Source organism: Cervus elaphus, chromosome 11 (genome assembly GCF_910594005.1).
Source record: "Cervus elaphus chromosome 11, mCerEla1.1, whole genome shotgun sequence".
Lineage (NCBI taxonomy): Eukaryota > Metazoa > Chordata > Mammalia > Artiodactyla > Cervidae > Cervus > Cervus elaphus.
This window is the reverse complement of record NC_057825.1, coordinates 29,261,535-29,278,268: the sequence shown is the minus strand read 5'-3', so window position 1 is coordinate 29,278,268 and position 16,734 is coordinate 29,261,535. Positions and strand designations below refer to the sequence as shown.

The following is a 16,734-nucleotide window of genomic DNA, read 5'->3' as shown; positions in this document are numbered from 1 at the left end:
GCTTTCTGAGATATAATTAATACAAAACTTTCACATATTTAATGTATACATTTTGATGAGTATGGACATAAGCATACACCTATAACCTTATCACCAGAGTTGAGGTGCTAACCAAATCCATCACCTCCAACAACTTCCTTGTGTTCTTGTTTTTGTGTATGTTTAGAACACTTAACATGAGATCTATCCTAATTGCACAATAGTATGTTGTTAACTACATATTTTTACATTTGTTATTTTGTACAGCAGATCTCTAGAAGTTATTCATCTTGCTTACTTTTTAAAGGTTCTTTGCACATGTGAAATATTCCATAAGATGTCCCCTGTTGCCATAGAGGATGCAACTATTTTTATATGGACAGTGGCAAACCACACAAGGGTCCATGGTATTAAGAGGAAAACTCCATTTCACCCTTTCTACTTTGTCTTGTTTCTTCCATCTCAAACTCATTCACATCTTTCTGGGAGTTAGAAATGATGCTATTCCAGTTGATGACTTGATGGCTGAGAATATTGCTCACTTTCTTGGGACTGGGAGGCTCAGGTGAATTGTATTATCATTTTATTCAGCTGTATGTCTCTGAAATCATTCACTATAGGTTGTTTTTTTTTTTTTTTTCCAATCAGAAACATCAAAGCCCTCTTCTCTTTGTGCTGAGTTCTCTAGATTGACTTTCTCTGACATTTTTCTTTTATCTTCAGGAGGCTAATTCTTATAAAGGATCCAACCTCTGTTGCAAGTCAGTGAAAGGGGAGGGTTTATTGCATTTCATAAAGTACACTTCCAGGTGTTAACTGGACATTTCAGGACTTTCCTCAACTGAGTCCATAGCACCCTCCCCTATCTGATGCACAGGACCATGATACACCTCATCATCTTCCTCTGAAAGTTATTCTTCCACACTAAAGCTATGATCTTGTGAATTGAGATTTAACTTCAAATCCCAGAGCATTAATCTGAAACAGAATCCTGCTCCAGCCATCTGAAGGTTGACCTACACCAGCATCGTGGTCCAGATTTAATGGCATCTCTGAATTTTCTGCTACTTCTGCAACTTACATCCCTCATTAGGCATAAAACCGGACATTCATCAAAGAAAGAGAAACACTATCGAATTCGTGCTTTTTTGTCATTCGCCAAGTAATTCATCTGAATTTTCTTCTTCTCAAAAATCATCTCTTCTTCCCCTGAATTCCCACAATACTCATATCCCAGGTCTTTGGGGCTCTTGAACACACTAGGTCTGGAGGAGGCTTCTGGGGGTGAAAGCAGCGGGATCGGACAGAAGGATTAGAGATATCCTGCCAGCTGGGCTTTTCTGTGCATCTTCCTTCCAGGCACACAGACCTCAGGGACATCAGTTTACTAGGTCTCCCTTCAACTCACTGGGGATTTGCGCATGTGCACTCAAGTCCCTCCATTCTCTGCCAGTTCCTCTTTTCATTTTCAATTTGGACACAAATTCTCCTCTCATTCTATGTGAAGGTCACTAAATATTATTGACTGAGAAAGAGGGAAGGCAAGGTGCTGGAAGGATCATCCAAATGGATGCAGAATTCACGGTCCTTCAATAAAGGCTTTAGTAAGAATATTCGTAGATGAGTAAACAGCAATAAAACATAACATAATTAGGTGAAAGCTATAAACTGAAATTTGAATCTTCACACACTGTAGATAGTAAGCCAGTAGAACATCCGGGCACTTATCGTGTAACATCATCTCACATTCACAATGGTGATTGAGTCTATGTGGTCCTGCTCCGATTTCATTACTTTCAAGAGTCCACATTTGATTCCTTCCAAAATTCAGTATCTGTTGCAAACCAGTTGAGTTAAAAGTTAAAACTGGAAAACAGAGCCATTCCAAAAATAAAAGTAATCAACAAACTCTTACAGATCTCCTAAAGCAATGATTCACACAGGATTTCACACAAAACTCCTATTAATGCTAATGAAATTGGGTATGTTACCGGTGAAACTCTCTATACATTGATAGGTGAATAGTTCCCTGAGGTACTTACTTAGATGAGGGAACTTAATTTTCTCACTAATCCTCTCTAGATGAAAAATAGGAAATCATGCTTGCCAGGTTTGGTTTCTTTTTCAAGTAGATGGCACAAATTCACAAACACTGGAGTGGATTATCAAAAGCCACATTAAGACACAGTCTAGCTCATATTTGACCAATCAAGCCATCTTCCATTCAGATGGATACAAGTTGGCCAAAATCTTGGGAAGTCAGTTCTGTTTGCAGCTCTGAAAGTTAATCATTCATTAAGTTCATTCAATCTTGCTTCTTTGAGATTCTAGAAAAAGAAACCATGCAATTATATGAGGGAACTAGTTGAGAAAAAAACAGCAACTCCTGATTGCCTTAGTAGGAATTGAAGAGTTCTGTGACTGATTTAATTAGCTGCCTAGGGAAGGAAAGATCAAGAAATGTTGTTAGAAACAATGTAAGATCATTCAAAGACTTACACAAAATGATAGGATAGGTATAATTAAGTTTCTGGGGCAGAAGTGTTTGTGTGTGTGTGTGTGTATTTCAGAGGAAAGTATCAGCTTTCACTAACATGTCAGTGTTTTTGCTAGGCAGTGACCATTATAAAAATATCAGCATGTGTGAGTATGTGCTAAGTCCCTTCAGTCATGTCTGATTCTTTGCGACCTAATGGACTGTAGCCTGCAAGGCTATGTCTGTCCATGGGATTCTCCAGGCAAGAATACTGGAGTGGGTTGCCATGCCCTTCTCCAGGGAATCTTCCTGACCCAGGGATCGAACTTGTGTCTCTTAGGTCTCCTGCCTGGCAGGCAGATTCTTTACTACTAGTGCCACCCGCATGGCTGTATATAACCCTTGACCAGGGCCAAATACTTATATTCTCTTTTAGTACAACTTCTTTGAACATAGGTAGGGCTTACTTTACAACTAACAAAAAAAGGCTCATTTTACTAAGTTACCTCATGGGATAAAAGTGGTAGACCTTAAAAATAAAATATAGTGTAAATGAAATAAATATAATGATTTTGATGAAGAGGATGATGTCATAGAAAGCAGAGTCTTAAAATCTCATTTAGCTGAACTTTTTTTTTTTTTAATAGCTAATGCAATTAAGGTTTAAAATGGGAATTTTCTAAAAATTTTTGCCTAGGGTCTTGATGTCAGAAGAATTCTAGTGTCTTGCCTTTTAAAGTTTTTAAAATAGAGTTAGATTCCCCAAATAACAAAATATGTCTTTGATTAAATTATGCATGAACACATAAATAGTTGCTGTTATTTGTTACTCAGTGAAAAGTATCTGATGTTTCTTATTGTAATTAAAGTTCAAATTACATTGAATTTAAGCATTAGCAGACACATTTTGGCTAACTATGTGATTTTAAGCAAATAAAAGTTTGCTAATTTATTATACATCAAGAATCACTGTCAGTACACATGGCATTTAAAAAATGACTAGTCTAAAATCTACAATTATAGTTGGAGATGTCTCAGTAACTGATAGGACAAGTAAAGTAAAAATCAGTAATAACAAGACAAGTAACTGACTTAATCTAATTAACATTTAAAGGACAGAGGCTAGAAACCTGGAAACAGCAAAATATGCTTTTTTTTCAAGTACACAAATACACTATTCACCAAGATATACTGTATTCTGGAACACAAAGTTTCTAAAATGAAACTGCAAAACAAATGTACTCAGACCACAATAGAATAAAATTAGAGATCAATAGATAATAATTGGAAAATTATTAAATATTTTGGAAATTAAAAATATACCGCTGTGTCCCTGTGTCAAAGAAGAAAACAAAGAAAGAAATTAGATATTTTGAATTAAATGTAAATGAAAATATAACACATCAATATATATGTGATCAGTTTAAATGGTGCTTAGACAAAATTGATAACATTGGGAAAAAAGAAATGTTTCTAATCAGTCTTTGGAGGCTCAACTAAGAAAGCAGGAAAATAAGAACCAATTTAATTCAAATAAAATAATAAAAGAGCAAAAATTAGTAAAGCTCAAAATATAAATACAGATAATCAAAAACCTGGAACTAAAAAAAAAAAATCAATGATAAAATTGATAAAATGCTGACCAGACTAATTAAGGAAAAAAAGAGAGAAGTTACAAAATATCAATATCAAGAATAAAAGAGAATTCAAAGCCATTAAAATATACCAGAGCAGCATGATGACTCTAAGTCTAATGACTTAGGTTAAATGGATTAATACTTTGAGATAATATTTTAAAGGGTAAATTTTACTATATGCAAATTATATTTTGGTAAGCCTGTCTAAAAAAAAAAGGAGAGATTGTTTTATTCAGGAAAGGAAACAAAATGTACAACTGCTATCACTGACACTGATATGTTCTTTTTCTTTAATATGTTTTTATCTAACATTAATGTGTTTATTTTTATAGCTCAGCCTAACATTTTAGGCCAAGGTGAAGATTATATGGAGGTGTTTAAACTCAGTCTCTTAATATCTACACAGTACACATTTTCACATTTTTTCCTTCCATCATTTTTGCTTAACAGATCTTATATTTAAGACACTGAATTCATGCCTACTCTTGGATATTTTCTAGTACAAACAGAGCTTTCAATATAAGATACAGAGCTAAGAGTCATCTTACCTACTTAGATTGTGGCAAATCCGTTTGGCTGCATTATTTTTCCTTGATTTGAACTTTAGGAATTTTGCTAAACTGAATTGAAGCTGAAGAGTCTACATGGACTGATATTTTGTGGGAGGTTTGAAATCATTGCATTACTCTTCCCACCACATCTTAGTTGTGAGCTTCATGTGCTGGTAGTCAATCACTAGGAGAAAATAAAAATACTTTCTAACATGAGCATTAAGTTTTCATTAAGTTATTAATTCTCTAATAGATCCAAGAAAAGAAAAAATAGATCAAAATAGCCTTTATTAGACAGAGAGATAGTAGTAACATGATAGCCATAATTTATTGAACACTTATATGTACCAGGGTTTAGGCAATTTTCATTCATTGCTTTAATTAATCCTTAAAACATCATTAAGAAATGAGAATAACCCTCATTGTAACACAAGGACTGATATTAATGATTAAGAAATATTCTGCTAAATAAATTATCAAAGCTTAAGAGGAAAAAAAATCACCAGTGTTGGCAGTGGCTGTGGAGAAATATATGCATTCAAACTTGCTTTGTGAATGGAGGTTAAACTGTGCAAATAGCATCTTATTAAGTTATTGCTACTATATACCAAGAGCCATGGGGATGTTCTATGTTTTGTTACAGCAAGGCTAGAAACATACCATAAAGGAATAACCCAGGCTACACAGAACAAAGCAGTGACCTGAGTTAATGATATTAATTTGAACAGTAGTCATAATATTGTTTTATTTATTTAATGATATTTAATATATTTAATATTGAATATTTATTTAAAATTTATATTTAACAATATGTAATATACAACAATAATTGTTAAATAAAATGCAGTATAGCCATATGACTTTATATTAAATCCAATATGCTGCACACTCAGCCATATGTACATATGCATAAATATAAAAAATATATATATACATACATATGCATGTATATGTGTATAAAAATAAACACAGTTCTGTATTTACATTTCCTTTGATTAAAACTATTTTCAAAAGTGTGATGCACAGACTAGATTGAACTGGCCAAATTGTAATGTCTAATATTTCTCACCACTTAGGTTATATTCCCGCAACAGTGAATTCATTATAGTGCTCCAAATAGAACTGTGGCATGAGCTTTGATCTATGTATTTCTTTTTCCTGGAATGATATTCTTATCCTTCCTGTTTTGAGTCAACCCAACTTATTCATTAAGAAAACACCCAGAAATTATCTTTGCTGAGATTCTTTCTCTACTTCCTTTCTATATATCTGAAGTTTCTGCTCATGGTTCTGTTCTAGACTCTGACACATTACTCTAAGATGGTGTCTTTGTTGGCTTTGTAGGAGACTTTCAGCTTCACTGGGATCTTTTGTGAGTTCAGAGACTGCTTCATTTCTTTTTTATGTTCCTAAGATCTAGCAAGTTCTGAGTGTGTGGAATCATCATAAGCATTCCAAGAAATGAATCTATATGATCTAAAGTTCAAGCAGTATTTATGGTAAGACAGTATGATTGCATTAAGATAGTAAGCTTTCATTTTTTAATTTCTCATAATTTTACACGGTTGGTTATATTATTTTTATAGTGATGAAAATATATGCATTCAAACAAAATGAAATAGCATGCCAATACAAACTAATGTCTATCTATAATTTTAATTTTATCAATATGAGTCAACCAGCAAGTTTTAGAAATGTCTAGAGGAATAACTGTGATATAATTCAAGCTTTAAGGGTTTACTTGAAATATGGGGTCAAAATTGAAGAAAACCTATATAAAAAAGGAATTGTGCACATATCCATAGAAGTTAGCCCTATATGTCATTGAAAAGTATATTAAAGCATGAAAACTGCAAATAATTTAGTCAAACATAACCTCGTAAGTATTGTTACAAAATACTCCGTGTGTGTGTGTGTGTGTGTGTGTGTGTGTGTGTGTGTGTGTAGCTGAGGGTAAACTCTCTCAGCTAATAAGGAAAATTAGACCATGTTTGTGTGCTCAGCTCAGTCATATACAACACTTTGTGACCCTGTGGAATGTAGCCCACTAGGCTCCTCTGTCCATGGAATTTTCCAGGCAAAGATACTGGAGTGGGTTGCCATGCCCTCCTCCAGGGAGGAGGATCCCCCTCCAGGGGATCTTCCCGACCGAGGGATCAAACCCAGGTCTCTGCGTCTCTAGCACAGGCAGGCAAATTCTTGCTTCTTTATTACTGCACCACCTGGGAAGCCCAATAAGGAAAACTAGGTGTCCCTAAAAAATGAAAACACAAGGAAATAATAAAGATGGCATTATGCAATATACAGAGATTCCAAATATTTATCTAGAAACAAGTTCTTTCATAAACCTACAATTTGTGTCCTTTCTACCCCTATCATGGACATTTAACAACATCTCGAATTCCAGTTATGTTGTGATTTCTGGGAAGTAAGGAGGCAAGAGCAGGAAATTATTTTAAATTTCCTAAAGACACTAACTTGAGCAGGCTTCTTTGATTTATTGCACAATGGTTAGGTAGCTGTTTCTTGGCTTGAGTGAAGACCTGATTTAGGGAGTATATACCAACTAATTGATTGTTGGGTTTTAGAACAGGAGTAAAAACATAAAACTTGTGCAGGAATATTGAGCTTCTTTGAGATGGTATTTTTCTTTCCAAATACCAACAGTAAGACACAGTCTGATGCATTAAAAGTTCTGGATGCCAAAAAATTTATTAAAAAAAAACACTATTGTGACACCCTAAAGTAAAAGAATATCTAAGAAGAGAAAGCTTAAAAAAATAAGCCTGAAAAGCCCCACAGTACAAAAGGAAATAGCTAGGTGAAAGCACAGACATGATAACTAAGCATAGAACAGAACAGCTTTGATCCTAAACACATATCCAGAAACCATCAAAGGCAAATGTTACAGGTAAAAGCAATAAAAAGGATTACCTCAAGAGAAAGGAAAGGCACATATTTAGATGCACTGTTAAGAGAGAAAACAAAAGCAGGCAAGCAGTGAAAGATCTGAAAATTGAAAGGGAAAATCAAATCAGTGGCTTTTCTGCCTCATCCATCTGCCCGCACCCAGACAGCACACTTTGGAGTCCAATAGAGTGAAAACAAGATTGGGCAACTTCAGCAGAAACACATCCTCTCCATTTTTAAAATAATGAAAACAGTAACAGAGGCATGACCAGGATCCAAATGGGAGGAACACCCAGGAAATTGCAAAAGGGACATTCAGGAGAGGCAGTGAGAAGGGAGTTTATTCATTGGAATGAAAATTCAGCAAGGCTGGATCAGGCTACATGTTTCAATGGCCTGGAAAAAAAATGGGCTGAGAAAACTGTGAATTGTCTAATGATCACATTTGGTCAAGCAAGAAAAAGGTTCTGGGCTGCTAGGGAAGAGCTGGATCTAGTTTTGAAGTGCTAATAGGAGACTGTTTAAATTCCCCATCCTGGTACTAAGAGTCCTTACCATCTGCCCACAGGATTCCTCTCACTTCACCTCCTCCATGACACCTTGACACGGGCCCTCTGTCATTGGCACAGCTGTTTCTGAGAATAAACCCAGGCATTTGGCGTGCGCACTAAGTCACTTCAGTCATGTCTGACTCTTGGCGACCCTATGGACTATAGTCCTCTAGGCTCCACTGTTCAGGGGATTCTCCAGGCAAGGATCTTGGAGTGGGTTTCTGTGTCCTTCTCCAGGGGATCTTCCCGGCCCAGGAATTGAACCCACACCTCTTATGTCTCCTGTCTTGGCAGATGGGTTTTTTAACACTAGCACCACCTGGGAAGCCCCTTTACAGATAAAGACTGAGGTTAAAAACATTGCAATAACTTATGTAACTATTAAAAGGGAAAACGGTTTCAAATCTGATTCTCAATTCTATGTTCCAGCATGGTAAATACTCTTCCTTATTTTGGTCATTTCCTCCCCTAACCAGCTCATTTTGCAACATCTTTGAAGCAGCCTATGTACAATAACCTTCTTGCTTGAGTGATATCTTGTTCTGATCATCAGTTGGACTTACAACATTAAATATATTGATTCAAGATGCTAGCTATTACTTTTCTGTATCTATTCTGTTTCTCAGACTAAGCAATAAAATCTTTTAGGGCAATAACTTTATCTATTTCTTCTTTGCCTGCCCTGTTTTACCCTTAGCCCTACTATATCCCAATGATACCTCCCAAACTCCTGACCACCTGTACACCCTGCCCTTCTTTGTCTTCTACATCCTGAAGTGTTCTGCCCTACCTTGGACCACAATTCTCTACACAAGAAAATAAGCTGGATAATAAGTCAGCATAAACATAAGAGAAATTATAGTAAATAAACTCGTATTTCCAGATATATGTTCATCATTTTTATAATAATGGCTAAAAGATGAATAGGACAGCAACATTTTTTTTAGAGTGAATATTTCAGTTGCTTCATCTGTCCATTCACAGCCTCATTCAAGTCTCTGAGCTCATCTTCTTCCTTCACTCAAAAACTTGTCTCACAGTTTATAAGCTTGTGTTTCAGAGCAAGACAGACCTGAGTTCACATTCTGACTCTGACTCTTCCTAGGTTACTGTTCAATTTACCTGTTAATTTACCTGTCTAGTCCTATACTCTTTATCTCTAAAATACAGTTGTTTAAATGCCTATTTAAAAAATTTTTTATGAGGAATAATTAATTTGATATGCATAAATATAAATTTCTTACCAAAAGGGCAGGCCAATAGAGAACATTCAATAGCTCTACTGTTCAAAACTTTTAGAAGTTCCACTTCTATCCTTTTGGAGGTTTAAACTATCAGTCTGTAAAGAAATTTCCTTTCCTCTTAGAAAACTGTCTCAGATTTCTCTAAAGTCTCTCAAATTAAAATGTATACTTGTTTTTAATAAGAGATGATACCTTTCTACTTTGGGAGAAGATATTACTCTTTTTTCAAAAGACTTGATACTGACATCTGAGGAAACAAAGGGAAAAATTGTATCATTTCAAGGGAAGCTTTTATCCCTACGTGTTCCATTGGTTGCTTTGTTTTTATTTCTCAGTATTTTTAAAATGATTATACTGCTTATAAACTAGATGTATGAACACTTTGTCATTCACAAATTTAACATCTACCATATTACTACTTTGCAAATAAGATGGACACCACTAGTTTGCACTGACAACTGGATCTTTGTTCCATCTTGAGTATTGGTTCAGTTCAGTTCAGTTGCTCAGTGGTATCCAACTCTTTGAGACCCCATGAACTGCAGCACTCCAGGCCTTCCTGTCCATCACCAACTCCTGGAGTCCACCCGAACCCATGTCCATTGTATCAGTGATGCCATCCAACCACCTCATCCTCTGTCGTCCCCTTCTTCTCCCGGCCTCAATCTTTCCAAGCGTCAGGGTCTTTTCAAATGAGTCAGCTCTTCACATCAGGTGGCCAAAACATAGGAGATACAGCTTCAACATCAGTCCTTCCAATGAACACCCAGGACTGATCTCCTTCAGGATGGACTGGTTGGATCTCCTTGCAGTCTAAGGGACCCTCAAGAGTCTTCGTCAACACCACAGTTCAAAAGCATCAAAACTTCTGTGCTCAGCTTCTTTATAGTCCGACTCTCACATCCATACATGACTACTGGAAAACCATAGCCTTGAGTAGATGGACCTTTGTTGGTGAAGTAATGTCTCTGCTTTTTAATATGCTGCCTAGGTTGGTCATAACTTTCCTTCCAAGGAGTAAGCATCTTTAAATTTCATGGCTGCAGTCACCATCTGTAGTGATTTTGGAGCCCCCCCCCAAAAAAAAAGTCAGCCACTGTTTCTACTGTTTCCCCATCTATTTGCCATGAAGTGATGGGACCAGATGCCATGATCTTAGTTTTCTGAATGTTGAGCTTTAACCCAACCTTTTCCACTCTCCTCTTTCACTTTCATCAAGAGGCTCTTTAGTTCTTCTTCACTTTCTGCCATAAGGGTGGTGTCATCTGCATATCTGAGGTTATTGATATTGCTCCCTGCAATCTTGATTACAGCTTGTGCTTTATCCAGCCCAACATTTCTCATGATGTACTCTGCATTTAAGTTAAATAAGCAGGGTGACAGTATACAGGGTTGACGTACTCGTTTTCCTATTTGGAACCAGTCAGTTGTTCCATGTCCAGTTCTAACTGTTGCTTCCTGACCTGCATACAGGTTTCTCAAGAGGCAGGTCAGGTGGTCTGGTATTCCCCTCTCTTTCAGAATTTTCCAGTTTATTGTGATCCACACAGTCAAAGACTTTGGCATAGTCAATAAAGCAGAAATAAATGTTTTTCTGGAACTCTTTTGCTTTTTCAATGATCCAGTGGATGTTGGCAATTTGCTCTCTTGTTCCTCTGCCTTTTCTAAAACCAGCTTGAACTTCTGGAAGTTCACGGCTCACATATTGCTGAAGCCTGGCTTGGAGAATTTTGAGCACTACTTTACTAGCGTGTGAGATGAGTGCAACTGTGCAGTAGTTTGAGCATCCTTTGGCATTGCCTTTCTTTGAGATTGGAAGGAAAACTGACCTTTTCCAGTCCTGTGGCCACTGCTGAGTTTTCCAAATTTGCTGGCATATTGAGTACAGCACTTTCACAGCATCATCTTTCAGGATTTGAAATAGCTCAACTGGAATTCCATCACCTCCACTAGCTTTGTTTATAGTGATGCTTCCTGAGGTCCACTTGACTGCACATTCCAGGATGTCTGGCTCTAGGTGAGTGATCACACCATTGTGATTATCTGAGTTGTGAAGATCTTTTTTGTACAGTTCTTCTGTGTATTCTTGGCACCTCTTCTTAATATCTTCTGCTTCTGTTAGGTCCATACCATTTCTGTGCTTTATTGAGCCCATCTTTGCATGAAATATTCCCTTGGTATCTCTAATTTTCTTGAAGAGATCTCTAGTCTTTCCCATTCTGTTGTTTTCCTCTATTTCTTTGTATTGATCACTGAGGAAGGCTTTCTTATCTCTCCTTGCTATTCTTTGGAACTCTGCATTCAAATGAGTATCTTTCCTTTTCTCCTTTGCTTTCGGCTTCCTTCTTCTCACAGCTATTTGTAAGGCCTCCTCAGACAGCCATTTTGCTTTTTTGCATTTCTTTTTCCTGGGAAGGGTCTTGATCTCTGTCTCTTGTACAATGTCATGAACCTCTATCCATAGTTCATCAGGCACTCTGTCTATCAGATCTAGTCCCTTGAATCTATTTCTCACTTCCACTGTATAATCATGACAGGTTTGTTTTAGGTCATACCTGAATGGTCTAGTGGTTTTCCCCACTTTATAGATGTAAAATCCCTGCCCCTTATAGTTAAGTGGAGCTCTGGGAAAACCAATGAAATGAGAGTAGAAATAGCATCTGTTACTAGCTGATGCAATGAAGAGCACTGTGGGATTCTCCATTATTTTCTTCTGGCACTTCTATGGCAGACAAAGCCTTGTGCTCATGTGGCAGAATGAAAGACTGAAGCAGCATGGGTTATTGAGCTATTGAATGGCAATCCAATGCCTTGAAGAGTCCTCCAGGTTTTCAATAAAGTCAACATAAATGGAGTAGGCGGTGGTTGTGAAATGCTTTTGCTGTAGTAAGTCAATGAAATTATAAGGTTGTTTTGATTACTACAGTATATTCCAACATGTATTTGCAGGTAATAGTAAATTCATCAGATCTGAATTGCTTAAAACTTGTATATTCCCAGACAGGCTGATTTTCTTGACTGGCTGTGGGTGGGCTATTGGCAACTGAAAGTTTGAAATGCTCTGATAAGTGTGTTTTGTGTGTCTGCAGCTCTGAAGGAAATTCTACCAGGCAGTTTGTGCAAACAATGAGATTTTTGTAGACACCTGCTTTCATCTTGTTAGTCTCTAGTTTTAGTAATTGAAGTCCATCACGAAGGCAGTGTGTGTTTAAATGGTCAATCTCCAGTAAAAACATGAGACTCTTAAGCTCAAGAAAACTTCCTGGTAGACAGCACTTTACATATGTTTGTTTCAGTTTATGGCAGGAAGAATTAAGCACGTCTTGGTTGACTCCACTGGGAGAAAGCTCTCAGAAGCTCTCTCTTGGTTTCCTCCAGACTGCTGAGGCACCCTTGCTGATTTTGCTTTGCATCTTTTCACTGTGATAAACCATAACCATGTATACAATGATTTCTGAGTTCTCTCAGTACTTTTAATGAATTACTTAGCCTTGGGATGATCTTGGAAACCGCTAAGACACTTCCCTAACTAATACAGAGAATTAGTACTGAAGGTGGGGTGCTGTCATCACAAAAATCTAAGATATGTGAAATTGCTGTTATAGGTACCTGAAAATATGATGATTTCTATTAAAAAGTGACAGAGCATTTGTCATATATGATAGAGTGGTGAAACTCCTGCTTGTAGTAATTTAAGAATTAGATCATATGAATGATAAACTTATCTTCTTGAATTCAGAGGCTAGGGGAAAAGGTTGGAAAACAGAATTTAATTAGTGTGTTTTGAATAAAATTGGCCACATTTTATGTGATAGTTCAAGAAAGTGAAAAACTCAGAAAATAATTGGATATGGAAAGGGATGATGGAATTATAAACATTTTCATTTTTGCAGTATTGGTGAAGCTGACAGCTTTTGATCCTAATATATAAATGATGTATATAATAAAAACTTTGAAAGTAAAAAATCTGTAAGTACTTAGCCATGTAACAATGAACAAACGAATGACTTTCCTACCTATTGCTAAAACTTCTCAAAATACTTAAATGCCTTAAAATAAAGACCAGATTAAAGGTCAATGCCCAATAAATTAATGTTAATATTTAAAATAGCTTGAGGTAAAGATCAGATTTATTTATAGTGTAGCCTTTTCATCTACTATTCAAAATTGATTCAATAAGTCAATTTTGATGGAAAAAGGTAAGAAGATAAAAAACAAATAAAATCAGAGAAAATACTGGCCCTGAGAACCTGTAAAGAAATGTATTGTTCCTGACACATGGATCTGTGTGGATTCAAATATGTAAGAGCCCTACTGTGTGTGTGTGTATGTGTGTGTGTGTGTTTACATGTGGTATCATGTTGCTAAAGAAACTTGGTGCCTAACTGCAAAAGCCTGTGATTCCTTGAGACTTAAAAATGACCTTTGCATTTGTCAAAAGTATTGATTATGTCCAGCTACCCTAGGAATTACTTTCAACAATTCCTGAAATAATTTGTTTAACTCTGATGTATAAAGACAATAGAAGTAAAGGAAACATTACAGATTGGTATTAGAACAGAGCAGAGTTAGAATCCAAATTCCATTATGGGCTAGCTAGGGAACACTGGGCAATTTAAATAAGAATAATCATAGTGCCATTTCTAAAGGCCACTGTGAGCATCAAATGCATGTAGTTGCTTTGTGTTATTTCTGTCACACAGAAAGCATCCAATAAATGCTAACATTAATTGTCAAAATGATCCTTGGGCCTCCATGCTTCTATAGGCAGGAAGTGTGTTGAGAAACTGTTAAAGTCCCTATGAAGGACCTATTCCCCAAAGTCCACTTCAGATATGACCATGAAGGATAATGAGAGACAGAGGGGGAAAAAAGAAAGCTTTCAGCAGATGGAGCCGGGAGTCCTCAGAACAATGGGAAAGAGAATTTCTTCCAGGAGAACAAGGTCAGGGCCTTATCAAGGAATATTCTCTACCTTCAAGATAAGAGGTTCACACTATGTCTGCTTGGTGGGATTTCAGAATTTCTAAGGACCAATGACTGCTATGTAACTCATTCTTCTTTTTTTCAAAATGAGAATTTTTAAAAACCTTAATTTTATATTGGCATATAGCCAATGAACAAAGCTGTGATAGTTTCAGGTGGACTGGAAAGAGATTCAGCCATACATACGCATGCATCCATTTTCCTCCAAACCCCCCTCCCATCCAGGCTGTCACATAGCATTTAGCAGAGTTCCATGTGCCATACAGTAGGACCTTGTTGTTTATCCATTTTAAATATAGCAATGTGTACATGTTGATACCAAATTCCTTAACTATCCCCCCCATTCTTCCCCCTGGCAACCATGAGTTCCATCTCTAAGTCTGTGAGTCTATTTCTGTTTTGTAAGCAAGTTCATTTGTATCGTATCTTTTTAAATGCCACATATAAGGGATGCCGTATGATATTTCTCATTCTCTGTCAGACTTACTTCACTCAGTATGACAATCTCTAGGTCCGTCCATGTTGCCGCAAGTGTCATTATTCCCAGAATGAGAATATTTATGGCAATTATCCTAGCTTTGTTCTATCATGGTATACAAGGTATATTTGCGGAGGAAGAGGTGACTGTCATTTGAGTTCATAGGTTTCCAGTCCAAGGGGAGCTCCATCCAGAAATCTGATGAAAAGACCCTTATTGCACAACACCTAAACTTTAGAGCTCTTGTTGGATAAGATTCAGGTGGTCTTCCTTGGCAAGGGGGTATATATTAGCATAAAGATTCAACTTACTATATTAGAGCTGGGAGGAAAAACTGTAGCAGAATTTACCAGTGACCATCAGTATTCAATCCTTTTCTTGTCTCAACTCACAGGAACTGTGCTTCCCAACCTCCTTACAGTGAGATGAGGCCATGGGACTGGTTCTGGCTAGTAAAACACATCACTGTCAGGCAGAGGAAGTGAAAATACTCTGGTGAAGTTTCAATTTCATTATTCTACCACTGCAGGTATTATGACAGAGTTCTGTTGCAATGGCCAAGTCCCAAGAGAGCAGCAGGGTATGTGGAGGAGAGCAGCCACTGAGAATTTCCTAGACTGAGGGTGAACTTTTATAAATAAAAACTATCATTTGTGTGTGAAGTCTGAAAGTTTTATCTGTTAAAGCAGCATAACTTAGCTTATGTTGACTAAAACCATGAAGACTGCTGAGTGTCTATGACTTGAAATTGTTTTCAATATCTGTAAGGATGAATTTTAATCTTTTCCACAGTAAGACTATATGCTGGTTATTATCAGTTTGTGCTCTCAAAGGTCAGAGTGGCTGCAGAATATTAAACATGGAAAAGGGTAGTGTAAGAGAAGTTCTACATTTAGGAAGTTTAGATTATAAGGACTTTTAAAGTCATGGCAATATGAATATGGATTTTAGTTTCTAAAAGCAATGGAAAGACATTGTAAGATATTAATCAGAGGACTGAGATTTGGTGTACAATTTATAATTATTATAGTCTATGTATAGTTCAAAGTGGAAACATGGACAACAGCTTTAGTGGCTATCGTAGTTCTTCAAGAAAAAGATGATATGGTTTAAACTAGAGTTGTCAGGGACTTCTGGGTAGTCCAGTGGTTAAGACTCCACTCCCAATGCAGGGGGCATGGGTTTGAACTAAGATTCCACATGCCATATGGTGTGGCCTAAAACACAAACAAAAAATAAATAACTAGAGTGGTCATAGTGAAGTTTGAAAGGTGAGGCTAGAATCTACATATGTGTTGTAGTTAGAAGCAATAATACTTGCTGATTATGTAAGGAAATGCACTAGAAACTTATTTCTCTGGAAGGAAATATAATTTTTGAGAAAGTCAAGAGACTATACAAATGCCTCTGTATTTGCAGAGCTAGAAATTTGCAAAGATCTTGGGATTTATCCCTTGTAAATGTCAAGGGTCTTATGATATCTGCTTATTGTAGGAAACTTGAAAAATACAGTTGTACCCAAATGTCATTGAGAAGTGGGTATGAATTGCATCTATGCCACAATTAGATTTTTTCTACGCCTGTCCAATTTCATTTCCTACAACATTTCTCTCCCCATCACATGCAGAAACATAAACCTCCAAAGTAGCTCCCACCCAGTGCCCATTATCTCTGGGAATACCCAAACCTGTGCTTCCCACATCTCTCCAAAGATGTCATTCTCTCTTATTTTTTCCTCAGATTCTCAAATTACACCCTCGCTCCAACACCACACACAAAAACTCTCCAAAGAGTCTCAAGGTAGTGCTTTTATAAATATTTTCAGGTAAGCTCTAATATCTGTGACATAATATTTTTAAATGACAATTTAAGTTTTTCATGTGAAAAAGCTATTACTTTCACACCTTCATCCACATATATCT

General features: G+C 36.6%; 1 pseudogene; it reads right to left on the bottom strand.

Moving 5' to 3' along the window:
* Positions 1-280: 280 nt before the first annotated feature.
* On the bottom strand, positions 281-830 carry LOC122703099 (annotated as a pseudogene).
* Between the last annotated feature and the right edge of the window lie 15,904 nt (positions 831-16,734).